The 12,238-nt window shown below is 39.5% G+C and overlaps 1 protein-coding gene across 1 annotated transcript in view; it reads left to right on the top strand.

The window, feature by feature from the left end:
- The first annotated feature begins 4,743 nt into the window (after positions 1–4,743).
- STK17B (serine/threonine kinase 17b) overlaps positions 4,744–12,238 on the top strand; it is a 29,444-nt gene continuing 21,949 nt past the window's right edge. The window contains exon 1 of the mRNA XM_053597918.1: positions 4,744–5,020. The gene's annotated coding sequence lies outside the window, so the exon portion shown is untranslated. The remainder of the gene's footprint in view (positions 5,021–12,238) is intronic.

Genomic DNA, 12,238 nt, shown 5'->3' with positions numbered 1-12,238 from the left:
TGCCTCCAACAGGTAGATTGTGAAAGGGAAAGCAGTCACCTCCCTGTCCCCTTTCCTTACCAGTAACTTCACCATATTTTTCCCCAAATATCCTTTCTAGCATCAATCCTAAGATTTGAGGGAAATCAAAGTATCTTATAAAGTCATTTGTCCAATAGTTATGTAGGACCTACAATGTCGCAAGTATTTTGCAGGTCACGGGGTGGAGTGGTGTGCTGGATATACGCAGTCCTTCTCAGGGAGCCTCCAGACCACTGGTAAATAATGACAACTGGTATAAACCAAACTAAGGCTTAACTCTTGTCAGGCACTGTGCTTTAGTCCCCTTATCACATTTCAATCTCACAGAGGCAGCTGTTACCACTGTGTGTTATCCCCATGGTAAGGATGACCGAACAGAGGATTGCCCAGCCACACAACGAGGAATGAGCAGAACTGGGACTTGATTACAGGTCTGTCTGATGATGCCACATACTTCAGTTTCCACTAAGTATTTTGGTTTGCAAATACCGAGGATTCTCTGAAGCACAACCTTAAACAAAGTGTGATAGACAGCTGGGAGATTACAGCTGCAGACCGAAAAATGTGGCCGGATGCTCTGTGGGTGGGCAGGATCTACATGCAGTCATGTGGCTCTAAGGAGAGGAAGCAGTGACAAGTGGAGGTAAGAAGGACTGAAAGATTAAACCACCTAGACTTCAAGTCACAGTGGAAGGAGGTACCTTAAATATTGTGGGTTGCACTTTTATCAGGTTATTAAAGAACAGTTAGAATACAGGTTTGCTTTCCCCTGTCCATATCACTTGAGTGATCATTCAAATAAATTTAAAAGACGTCTTTTTTCCTGAAGTATGTTTGGTTTAAGGATGTGAAAATATCTCAGGATTAAGATTCAAGAGACCTAAATTATCGTTGAGATGCTCACCCACTAGTTTAGGTGTGTGATCTTTTTCAAATTTTTTAACTTCTCTCTTAGGTTTCTTCCTCTCTGAAACATGGGATAGGGTACAGAACCTTAAGAATGTTGAAGTTCCAAAATGCTCTAATGTTATGATTTACTGGAAACCTATGTTGTTTTCAGTTCTGCATTAAAAAATTTGAAGTTTAAACATTTCTAGCCCTTTAGAACTACACTGTGTAGCTACCAGTCACATGTAGCTATGGAACACTCGAAATGTGGCTAAAGTGACTGAATTTAATTAACATTAAATTTAATTAAATTTAAGAGACTGATACTGCATTTAATTATCAAAAACTTTTAATATGTTCCAAACAACTTAGGTATGTAAATATGCTTTGTTCAAGAGTAAATTTCATGACATCTAAGTACATATCAAGTGCTTCCAATGAAAATTTGGCATCTGCATTGGGATATAAGTAAAAATACACACCAGATTTAAGGCAACATAAAAAGGGAGTAAGATATCTCAATAGTTACCATATTGATTATATGTTGAAGTGACAATGTTTTGAATATATTGGGTTAAATAAAATATATTGTTAAAATTAACTTTATCTGTTCTTAATTTTTAAAATGTAGCTACCATAACATTTAAAACTATAAATGTACATGGCATTTCTTTTGGACAGCTTGGGAAGGTTATGCTCTATAAACGGTTGTGGGTGGGTGGATTGACATACTGGCCCTTGTCAATCATGGGTGTTTCAGAGAAAATTGTGTCACCCTTTGAGGAAGACACTTGTACCAGTCTGAGTCACTGGTCTCATCAGGAAAGACTTGACCCAATTACCTTCACTAACAGCCAGGGATGTATGGTCTCTTAAAGTCTCTCTGGGTCAATGCTTCCAAAATGGGGATGTTCTGTAGGCAACATGGATAAACACACTGTGACATCTCTGTCTGAATACATCCAGCTGTCCTGCCTCCAGAGAGGAGATCTATTTGGAGGAGCCTGTCTCCATTCAAGATGAGTCCCCTCTTGGGTGGAGATTTGAGCCATTTCCCCAAAGCCGCTGGTCTTGCTTGTATCTGGCGTCAGTTAGCCTGGCTATAGGCTTCAGGTTTATTCAGTTGTAGACAGAGAATACTGCTTGTTTTGCTATAGGATCTTGACCAAAAAAATTAACTGGTAAGACTTTCTTAGAAGGAGAGTGTGGCAGAGGCAGGAGTTTTGAGTTTGAAACCTTCCTTTCTGTGCAAAATTCCACCCTCCTTTGCTGCATCTGTAGGGAGTAAACATGAGGTCAGGGAGAATTATCTGGTCAGTATGTGGTCAGTATCCGGTGACTGACTTGGTGTGGCTAGGAAAGGTCTCCTTCCCTGAATAGAATACGGTGGATATTGTAGCATGATCAGAAAGGACTACTATCCCTGGTCATGTGTGGTGATCCACTTGGAGTGATCACCACCCTACTCAGGGTGTGATGACTAACAGTGATCATGGAGGACCGCTGTAGTAGTTTTGTCTGGCTGCCATAACAAACACCATAGAGTGGGTGGCTTAAACAGCAGAATTGAATTGTCTCACAGTTCTGGAGGCTAGAAGTCATAGATCAAGATGCCCATGGTTTTAGTTAATTCTGAGGCCTCTCTGCTTGCTTTGCAGATAGCCACCTCCTTGCTGTCCCTCAGTGTGTGTTGTCCATGTCCTAACCTCTTCTTCTTACCAGAACACTAGTCATATTGGATCAGGCTCACCCATATTATTTTGTTCTACCCTAATTTCCTCTTTAAAGGCCCTAGCTCAAAATACTGTCATACTCTCAGGCATTGGGCATTAGCACTTCAACATATGCATTGGAGGACAAAATTCAGCCCCTAACAATCACCATCCCTGGTCAGTATGTAGTATCCAAGGACTGTGTAGTCAGAGGCAATGACCACAGGATGACCATCAGATCACATAGGGATTTCCTCCTCAAAGGAATGAAAGTAAGAACATGTATCTTCGACATGCTTAGTTTTAGGTCAAAGAGGTAGACTGGAGGGTGTGTTAACTCCTGACTTTCCCCATAAGGCCATAGATAGTACAGTATCCTCCTCGGCACCAGGGATTCCTTGTTACTTGGACCACAGTGCCTGAGACCAAGGAAGTATAATTTGATATCCTGGGAACAGTATGATAAAGCTTAGTCTGACATTAGGCACAAGGGTTAACAACTTGTTTAAGGTCATAAAAAAAAAAAAAAACATATGGAACAAGTATAAGCCTGTGCCAAGGAACATAGGGCAAAGACTTGATTGGGTTGGCAGTAGAAAGTAGAAATCAGTTAAGAGTTGTGATTTCCAGAAAGAGGACAGGACTAAAGTGGTCATGGAGAGAGAAAAGTCTGTGTCTAGGTATGAAGGGTTGTGGGACTGGATTAGTGACAAAGGGGATGTGGAATGAGTGTGAAAAGATTGCTAAAAGCAATTGATCAAATGTTGAAACTAAGTAGGTCCGAAGTCACCTCAGTGATGTAATATTGTGACCCCCCAAAAGGTTACTGGTTCCAGTGCTGGTGCTAAGACCTCTGGGTTTAGCATCTATGTTCACAAAAGAAAAGACGGGAAAGTCTCCTTGGCTTGTGGAGTCTTAGACACTTAAAAAAGTCAATTTCAATTTCAGTGTATAATTTTCATTTTCATCCTAACTTCAGGCTTCTCTCTGAGTTAGTAATTATTAGCATCATGAAATTTGATAGATGGAAGCAATATTCTCCTCCTGACAAAGCTTAAGGGAAAGACCCCTTAAGGGTCTACCTAAGGGATAAACACACTAAACTGGGAGGAGGCATCAGTGTAAGTAAGGACAAACGGATTCATTAAATGGCTATGATGCATTCAGTGCATTGACCTTGGTGGGGGTGGGGGGAATATGGTAGGAAGATGTAATAGCCCGCTTGGTGGGAATTTGCTTGGTTTAGTGGGATGAACAAGAAATTTCTGAAGTCTTCTGAAAACGAGGACATTCTACTTTGTTATCTTTCCCCAGTAGTTCTCCACAATTATTGTAAATATACTCTGCAACCAATCCTAGCTTATTCACACAAAATCTGATACATGTATGAATAGATAATCTAGTATTATACATGTATAACAATTGTGTCTTGCACAGAACTTTGGAATTTTTCATTGTCTTCAAGGGGTAACAGATCCTGAGCAGGCTGCTGCAGGCTTTCATCTTTTTTCCTTAGCACCCTATATGCAAAATCAGAAATTCATTCTATTCGGACTCTTTACTCATTGCCTTTAGTCAACGCCTCAGAAGGACAGGATTCCCTCCAGCAGACTTCAGCGGAGGGGTCCAGGTCCGTAAATCCGCCAGTGAAGGAGATGCTTGGAGGCACCGCCGCCAGGTTGTAACACACAGGGTTCTCCACCTGCCGAGTGGGTTCAGGTCTGAGGTAAGATGATCTGGAAGAGTAAGAAAAACAGGTCTTTGGTAGGTGCAGAAACACATTTTGCTTCTTTCCTCTTTCCAGTGCTCGGATATTCACACCTCGATGACTGATCACATACTCCACAGGTAGGGAGGCGTGCAACCAGTTGGAGTTCCAGTCCCACGCGAGGCCTGGGCAGCGCCGCCTTACCCCTCCTTCGAGGCGGCTGCCAGAGCGCCCACCTGCCCCACAGCGCCGCCCGGCGCGGGCCACACCCTCTCACCGCTGGGGTCCCGCCTTCCCGCAGCACGCGCAGCCGGCCGGCGCCCCGCCCCGCCCACCACGTGACAGACCCACCCTCCTCGCGGGCTCTGATTGGCTCTCCCAACTGAGGGGGTGGGATCTAGCGAACTACACTGTCCTCAGACGCGGCTGCAGTTTTCAAACCTCAACTGTAAGCTTCGGTTCTCTTCTCGGTAGTGGTAGCCGGGAGTCACTTTACTACGGCCTGGCTCACAGCTGTCTGCCCTTGTCTGGATAAGTAAAAGTGGGTCCTGCCACGCTTGGAACTTCCAGAAGCCTCACCCGGCTAGAGCTAGAGAACGAGTTCTGTCGCGGCCACCGGCGTGAGGCGGGACAGCATCCCCCCCCCCCCAAGAGGGGGGCAGCCCCGAGAGAAACTGCAGCGGCCGGAGCGGTTAGTGTCCTGCGCCTCGCGTGTCCGCGGTCCTGAGGGATTGCTGGGTGGGCTCGGGCTGCGACTGAACCCACTCCCTTTATCTTCAGTGCAGAGCCCCCGAACGTGGGGAAGAGGAGTGCCGAGGGAGGGTTCCCTCGGAAGCCCCCGCCCCTCGCCTGGCGGAGATGGGCTAAACTCTGCCGCCCTTCGGGTGGCCCGACTGCTCCCGGCCTCTCTCCACCTTCCGGCTGAAGTCCCGAGTCCCTGGTTCCACCGGAGGGCGGCCAGTGCGGCTTCACACCCTGGGAGGGGAGTGTGTCTGTGTGTCTGCGTGCTCGCGCCGTCGGCCCGCGGGCCCCAGGTCTCCCCGGGTCGCGCCGCCCAGGGCCCCTCCACGTTTCCGCGACATGGGTCCTTCGTGTGCTTCCCCAGTTCCCAGCTGTGGCGTGGGCCAGGGACGTGTTCACATCTGGACTCGCGGACACGTCCTACTCACAGCTGCCTTTCATCCAGAGAAAGTTTGTGCTCATCTTATGGGGCATTTTCAGTTACTGTTTGTGAACAGCTTTTTAAAAATCGGTGAATAGAGAACACGGGGAATTGCAGCTGTTTCAGTGATTTTCAGCGATATAATTCTGTTTTGATGCCCTATAAGCCAGTTAGTGTACGCGACCCGTCCTCACACTGTTAAGACTACGGGATGGCTACAACTTTTCACATTTACCCAAGCTCTTTGTTTCACTTAAGGGAAAAGCGCTTCTTTTGGATTCCCTCAGAGGTATAAGTAGAGACAAAGTTGGAAGGGACTTTATGGCAGCTGGTAGCTGGTATTCTTCCTATTCGCTGAGACTAGAGGCACTCTGACATCAGTTTGCAGAGGAAAAACAAACCTACATTTTTAAAATCCAGCCATTCTACTGATCAGATTTCACTAATGTTTAAACACGTTAGGACTATATGTCATGTTCCCCGATTGTTTTGCCGACGTAATGTTTACATCTGTGGTACTAATGACACGCTGAACCTTGCAGGGATATTTGATATGGGGTAGCCCCTTTAAGTTTCAAGTCTAGGAGAATCTGTGCGCTTAGACAGCCCAGTCTATAGAATGACTGGGTGAGTGGCAGCGTGTGAAACCTGCATTTTGAACGCAGAAGCACAATTTTACTGAAGGAAAAGATAACAAACCTACTTTCTCATTGACACACTGTTTTATAGTCTCATAATAAACTGTCCAGAAGTAGTTTTCAATAACTTCTGAAATGTTTGCTTTGTAACTATCAAACCACTTAGTCACGAAATTGTGTACTTGGTCCATAGAAACAGTGCAAAATAGTTATAGATCTCTCTTTTCCTCCAATCCTCTTCCTCTGAAAAGATGCACAATTAAATTTTTTTCCCAGTACTTTAATAATTTGGAGCTGTTTTTAACAGCTGCTTTAGTTTTGAGGCACACATTATATGTATTTAGATCATTTTTTAAAACTATGGATCTAAAACTTAAGTAAAATGTATTTGCTTACATGGCAGTATATTTTAAAGTAAAATTTCTGTAATAATTTGAAGACCATTCTTTTGGTTGCAGTTTTTCTTATGATCATTGAATAGTGAAGTGTAATTTGATTAAGACATTATTATTTTTAGGAAAGTGAAGGCTTGACATCACTGCATCAGCATATGAGCAAGAAATTTGGAGAAGATGTAGGCATTTTACCACAGATGTTTCTAATCAAATAATTTTATCTTTAAGCTTGCACTGACAGTGTTTTACTGGTATTAAGTGAACATTTAAAAGCTTTGTTTGAAGCTGTTTGATACTTATTGGGAGAATTTCCTTATCAAAATTCACCTGTTTTATTAAGAGACTCAATTGAAAACCCAGAAATCAATTGCTAACACTTTCTCTGAGTCATTAATTGTCTTAAAATTTTGTGTGTAACATATTGTAGTGCACATTTCCTGTGTGTAGAGTTGGCAAGTAAGACTAGTACTTCTACTGTTACTACTTTTAAGGGATAATAATAGTTTCTTGTTTGTTTTTTTAAGAAGTGGGCATTTATTTTGTCAGAAACATTAGCAGTCAGTTATGTACTATCTTTCCACTTGGGAAAACATCACACATCTTCAATCGCTTTTGCTTTACATAATATGACAAAATTGAACTATTTTATTTATTTATTTATTTATTTATTTTTTGAGAAGGAGACTTACTTTGTCACCCTCAGTAAGAGTGTAATGGCATCACAGCAACCTTAAACTTCTGGGCTCAAGCGATCCTCTTGCCGCAGCTTCCCCAGCAGCTGAGACTACAGGCACCCACCACAACACTCAGCTATTTTTTTTTTTTTTTTTTTTTTTTTGAGACTGTATCTTGGTCTTGCTCAGGCTGATCTTGAACTCTTTACTCAAGTGATTTACCAGCTTCTGTCCCTCCGAGTGCTAGGATTATAGGCATGAGCCATGCCCGGCCTAATGATTTTATTTTTAAATACTATGGTTTGTATTATGTGATAGACTATTATCAAAGGGTATTTCATTGACTATTTCAATTAAGAAATGTTCTTGTAAATTAACCAACAAGCACACATTTTTATCTATATATATTGTGATAAATGTTGTAATTTTCAAGCATGTTTTATTAAAAGTTTTTTCTTTGGTTATCCTTTTTCCATACGATTCAAACTTCAGTGCCATTTTATTTATTTATTTAAGATAGTGTCCCATTTTGAGGCCCAGACTAGAGTGCACTGGCATGATCTCAGCAAAATTCAGTCTTGAACTCATAGGCTCAAGCAGTCCTCCTGCTTCACCTCTTGAGTAGTTGGGACTATAGTCATGGCCCACTATGCCTGACTAATTTTTTTATTTTTTCTAGAGATGGGCTCTCACTTTGTTGCTTAGTTGATATCTAACTCCTGGCCTCAAATAATCCTCCTGTGTTAGCCTCCCAAAGGATAAGAGGCATGAGCCATCTTAAACATGTGAATTAGTGCCATTTTAAACATGTGAATTAGTCAGTTTCTTTTAATATTTATATGCAATATATTATGGCTCATTCCTGACCCTTTGCAACTACTCTAAAAGAAGGCATAGTTAATATGCCTTTGAAAAATTTTAACAGTAAAATGGTAATTTCCTCTTTAAATCCTTAAAGGAATAAATTCCATTTTGCATTGTAATAGTTACTGCATAAATAGTATTTTCAGCGGTGCTATTAAGTAAACAATAATTTATTTTACAACAGAAACCTAATTTTCCATCTGATGAATGATAAGTACGTGTTTGTTGGCCCATTATATTTCCATTTTTCAACATCTTATCATGGTTCACAATTATTGGGTTTAATTATTTTTCTGAAGGTGGTAAGAGATGGCATCAAGCCTTAGTGTCTTGGCACAAAGTTAAGCCTAACACTGTTGCCTAACACATCAGCCCTTGAATAGTATATATCAGACGTGTTGGATTAGAGTCAGTTTAGCTGACTTTTTATTGCAATTTTCAGAGGAATAAACTCATGAATTGCACTTTCTGTTTAAGATTTAAAAAGCAAACTAAAAATAAAACTAATATTCTATTAGTAGACTATATATAAGGAATATAATCTCTTCCTTAAAATCCAAAATCATCATCCCTACCCTTATATCAATACCTTTACTTCTAATCAAGGACTAATTAAAAATGGACCCTTCTGCCACATCTGCAGAAAGTTCTTTTTTTTGGTTGGATGGTAAGTAAATAAATCTAATCCCTGTTTCCTAGCAAAAACTTGGTAGCAGTAAATGCCTACGTAAAAATTAGGAGTTGCTTCCTAACAATCTCTGGCTTACTTTGTTTTCCATTGCCTTTCAACTTTATCTCATGAAAATCTAGATTTATTAGTCCTTAATAAGATAGGACACATAACCAAATGTCTGGATTTTTGAAGGCCTCGAAATATTGACATACTTAACTTGTTTTAAGTATTTACATAAAAACAAGTAGCTACCTCATTTGGAAAGAGTGGTAAATACAAAATAAATGGTCCACCTAGAAGTGAGAATAATGTAACCTAAAAATTGTACCCTCATATTCATTTGATTTAGTAAAAAATATTTTAAAAAAAGAAAAGTATCAATACAATCTCAAACCAAAAAATAAACAAAAAAAACTATGAATTGGCATTACATTGGCATTACATTACAATATACATGTATAAGGTAAAATAATCTTATCCGTGTTTCCAAACTTTGTAACTGCCCTCTTTAGAACAGAAATTATTTAAAATATTTCTTATTTTAATTTGCCACATCTGAATTAAGCAGAGACTAGCTGCGTTCAGAGTTCTATTACTGTAATTCTAAGATGGATCTCAAGTTCTGCGAACCCCTTGAAGAACAAAATTATAATTCAGTTCATCAGACATTTTTTGAATTGTCAGTTCCAAACACCTTGGACACAAAAGTAAAAGGATGATGCCATTTAGACACAAAATTTAATTGCAGTGTAGTGTATGACATTTTGAGGTAAAGAAGTATGCCAAGGGTCTGCTTATTTGAAGCATAGAGGAGAGGCTTTTAAACCAACCTGTAAGTTTTAGGCAAAGTTTCTTGGGGGAGATGCCATTCTATGTTGAGGTATGAAGGATGCTTAAAAAGAGTTATTTGTTTAAGGAATGGTAGATAGGATGTTTCGTGCAGAGAAGTATAATAAAGATGTGATGGCAAAATATGAAATACAAATGTGGCAGGAAATGAAGTTGGTGTATACTCAGACTCAGGGGCCCTGTATGTGACATGCTGTGACTTGCTTATATGAATTGGGGAGCTAATGAAAAAATTAAAATAATTAAAATCTCTAGACATTGTCCATATTATATATTGTATATTCTTTTTTATAAAACTTTATTATTTGATAACTTTGAAATGAATAGTTGTAAATACTTTTAAAATAGAGCTATTTAGAGATTTGTAAGAACTGCTTGTCTTGCTTTTGATCACATGCAAGTAAGTCAAGGCCCAAATCAAGCCCAATATTTCCTTCACTGATCCAAATCTAAATTCTTACTGTAATTATGTAATGAGTGTTACTAAGAAAAATCCTTGAAAATAAGTGTGAGATACTGTTATTTTTAGTAGTATTATATAATTGAAAGCATAATCCATCTTACTTTCTATTATGCTATTGTTTCTAGCACCTAATTGTGTCTGTGAATGTGCACATACAAATTTACCTATTAGGTCCTTAAGATTATTTTTATTGGTGCAGCCTGATAAAATTTTATGAAATAGATTTCAGATGGAGTGAATTGGTAATTTAGAATCAGTTATAAGTCTCTGAATTACAGTAGAGGACAAGAAAAGGTCTTTGGATTGTTTGTTGGAGTTGAAGATAATTTGGTGGGGAATTTAGAAAGGTATAAGGAGAGACAGAGAGCTGACTGATAACCTTCATGTACTTTATATGAAGGGCAATGAGATTTTTGTGGAGGATTTGGTCGGCAAAAGTGATATTCATGTTCCAATATATGCAAAATTGGCCAAAGTAGAGAAATGGAAAAATATTTAGGCTCTGACAACTTGTTTGATTGCAGTAAACAGAAGGAAAATGAACTTCAGAAATGCTATCTGGATGTCTAAAGCAGTTTGTGTTAGTAATAAGCAGATGAAGTTAAGGTTAATTTTTAGAAATTTATTCTTTCTTTTTCTGAGGTATGCTTTCTATTCCAGCATATTCAGAGCCAGAGTTATCAAATTCCAAATGATTTTATTCCCAGAATTATTATACTATACATAATGTTTTGTGTCTTCCTTTATTCACTTAATGAGTTAAAAAATATTCTTTGAACACACAATTTTTCTTGAATGTATAAGATTCTATTATTTAGATGTATTTAACTATTTCCTTATTGTTGTACTGAGGGGTACATTCATTGAACAAGTTGTTTGTTTTACTATTGTAAATTGTGTTCCTTGCACATATCTTTCTCTACAACTAAAAGCCATATTGGTTCTTGAAAACTGAGAGCAGAAATGCTTATTCATAAAATAGATGTTAGTTATACTAGAGTTTTTATGAATGGATCACTTTGAAGCTGATACATTAGAGCGTGAGGTAAACCTCTTAGAATCTAGCATCTAGATGAGGCAAACATCTAATGTGAAGAACCTATATTCTGTCTCTGATTAGGCTTGGCATGGTCTTGTTCGCATGTTTCCCAAGGCCTGATGGCTGAACAGTGAGTGTTGAGAATTGCATAGCCCTCTTGTATCCATGATTCACATATCTCTGTCTTCTTTCTGTATGTTATGTGTGTAATATAAATGTGATCATAAGCATGCATGGTAATAGACCTTTTAATTCAGGTATAAATTCTAAAAGTTCAAAGATGATCTGGGAAAAAACCCCTAAGTAATAGATTGAGCATAAAAACTGGTACCCATTTTGATTTTTTTTTTTTTTTGTAGAGACAGAGTCTCACTGTACCGCCCTCAGGTAGAGTGCCGTGGCGTCACACGGCTCACAGCAACCTCTAACTCTTGGGCTTGAGCTATTCTCTTGCCTCAGCCTCCCGAGCAGCTGGGACTACAGGCGCCCGCCACAACGCCCGGCTATTTTTTTGTTGCAGTTTGGCTGGGGCTGGGTTTGAACCCGCCACCCTCGGCATATGGGGCCGGCGCCCTACTCACTGAGCCACAGGCGCCACCCCCATTTTGATTTTTCAGAGATTAATATGTGACCAGTGAAACTGAGTGCCATTTCAATACCTTGAAATACTTCATAAAAGTATGACTCAAAAAAATAGCCAAGAAGAGAAAATATAGAAACTGAAAACACTGAACTCTAATCACACTGCTAATTTGCTAAGCAGAATATAATCAAAAAAGAAAATAAAAAGCATTTGAAGAGTTGAGTTTAGGCTAACTTGAGTTGAGAGTTTTGTACGTGGAAATGGTACATATATCCGGTATCAATAATGGCAGGAGACTTCAGCAGGAAGTCTGTCTCTGGGTAGAGTGTTAATTTTTTTTTTTTTTTTTTTTTTTGATGAAAGAGTTGTGATGTGCCCTCACAATTTGCACAGAGCCGTAAGTTCAGCGTATTTTAATTTTTAAATTGATTGAGCTTTGCAAGATTGATTCTGTCATCATCCATACTTAGGGGAAGCAGAATTGAAGGACCTGGAAATGCCAGTTAAATCACAATAAAATTTGTTTCACTTTCATTACACTAGAATAGCCAAATTAAAAGTGTGAATGG

Source organism: Nycticebus coucang, chromosome 7, assembly GCF_027406575.1.
Source record: "Nycticebus coucang isolate mNycCou1 chromosome 7, mNycCou1.pri, whole genome shotgun sequence".
In the NCBI taxonomy this organism is placed as follows: Eukaryota; Metazoa; Chordata; class Mammalia; order Primates; family Lorisidae; genus Nycticebus; species Nycticebus coucang.
Note: the sequence above shows the minus strand (reverse complement) of the source record. Positions and strands in the feature narration are given on the sequence as shown.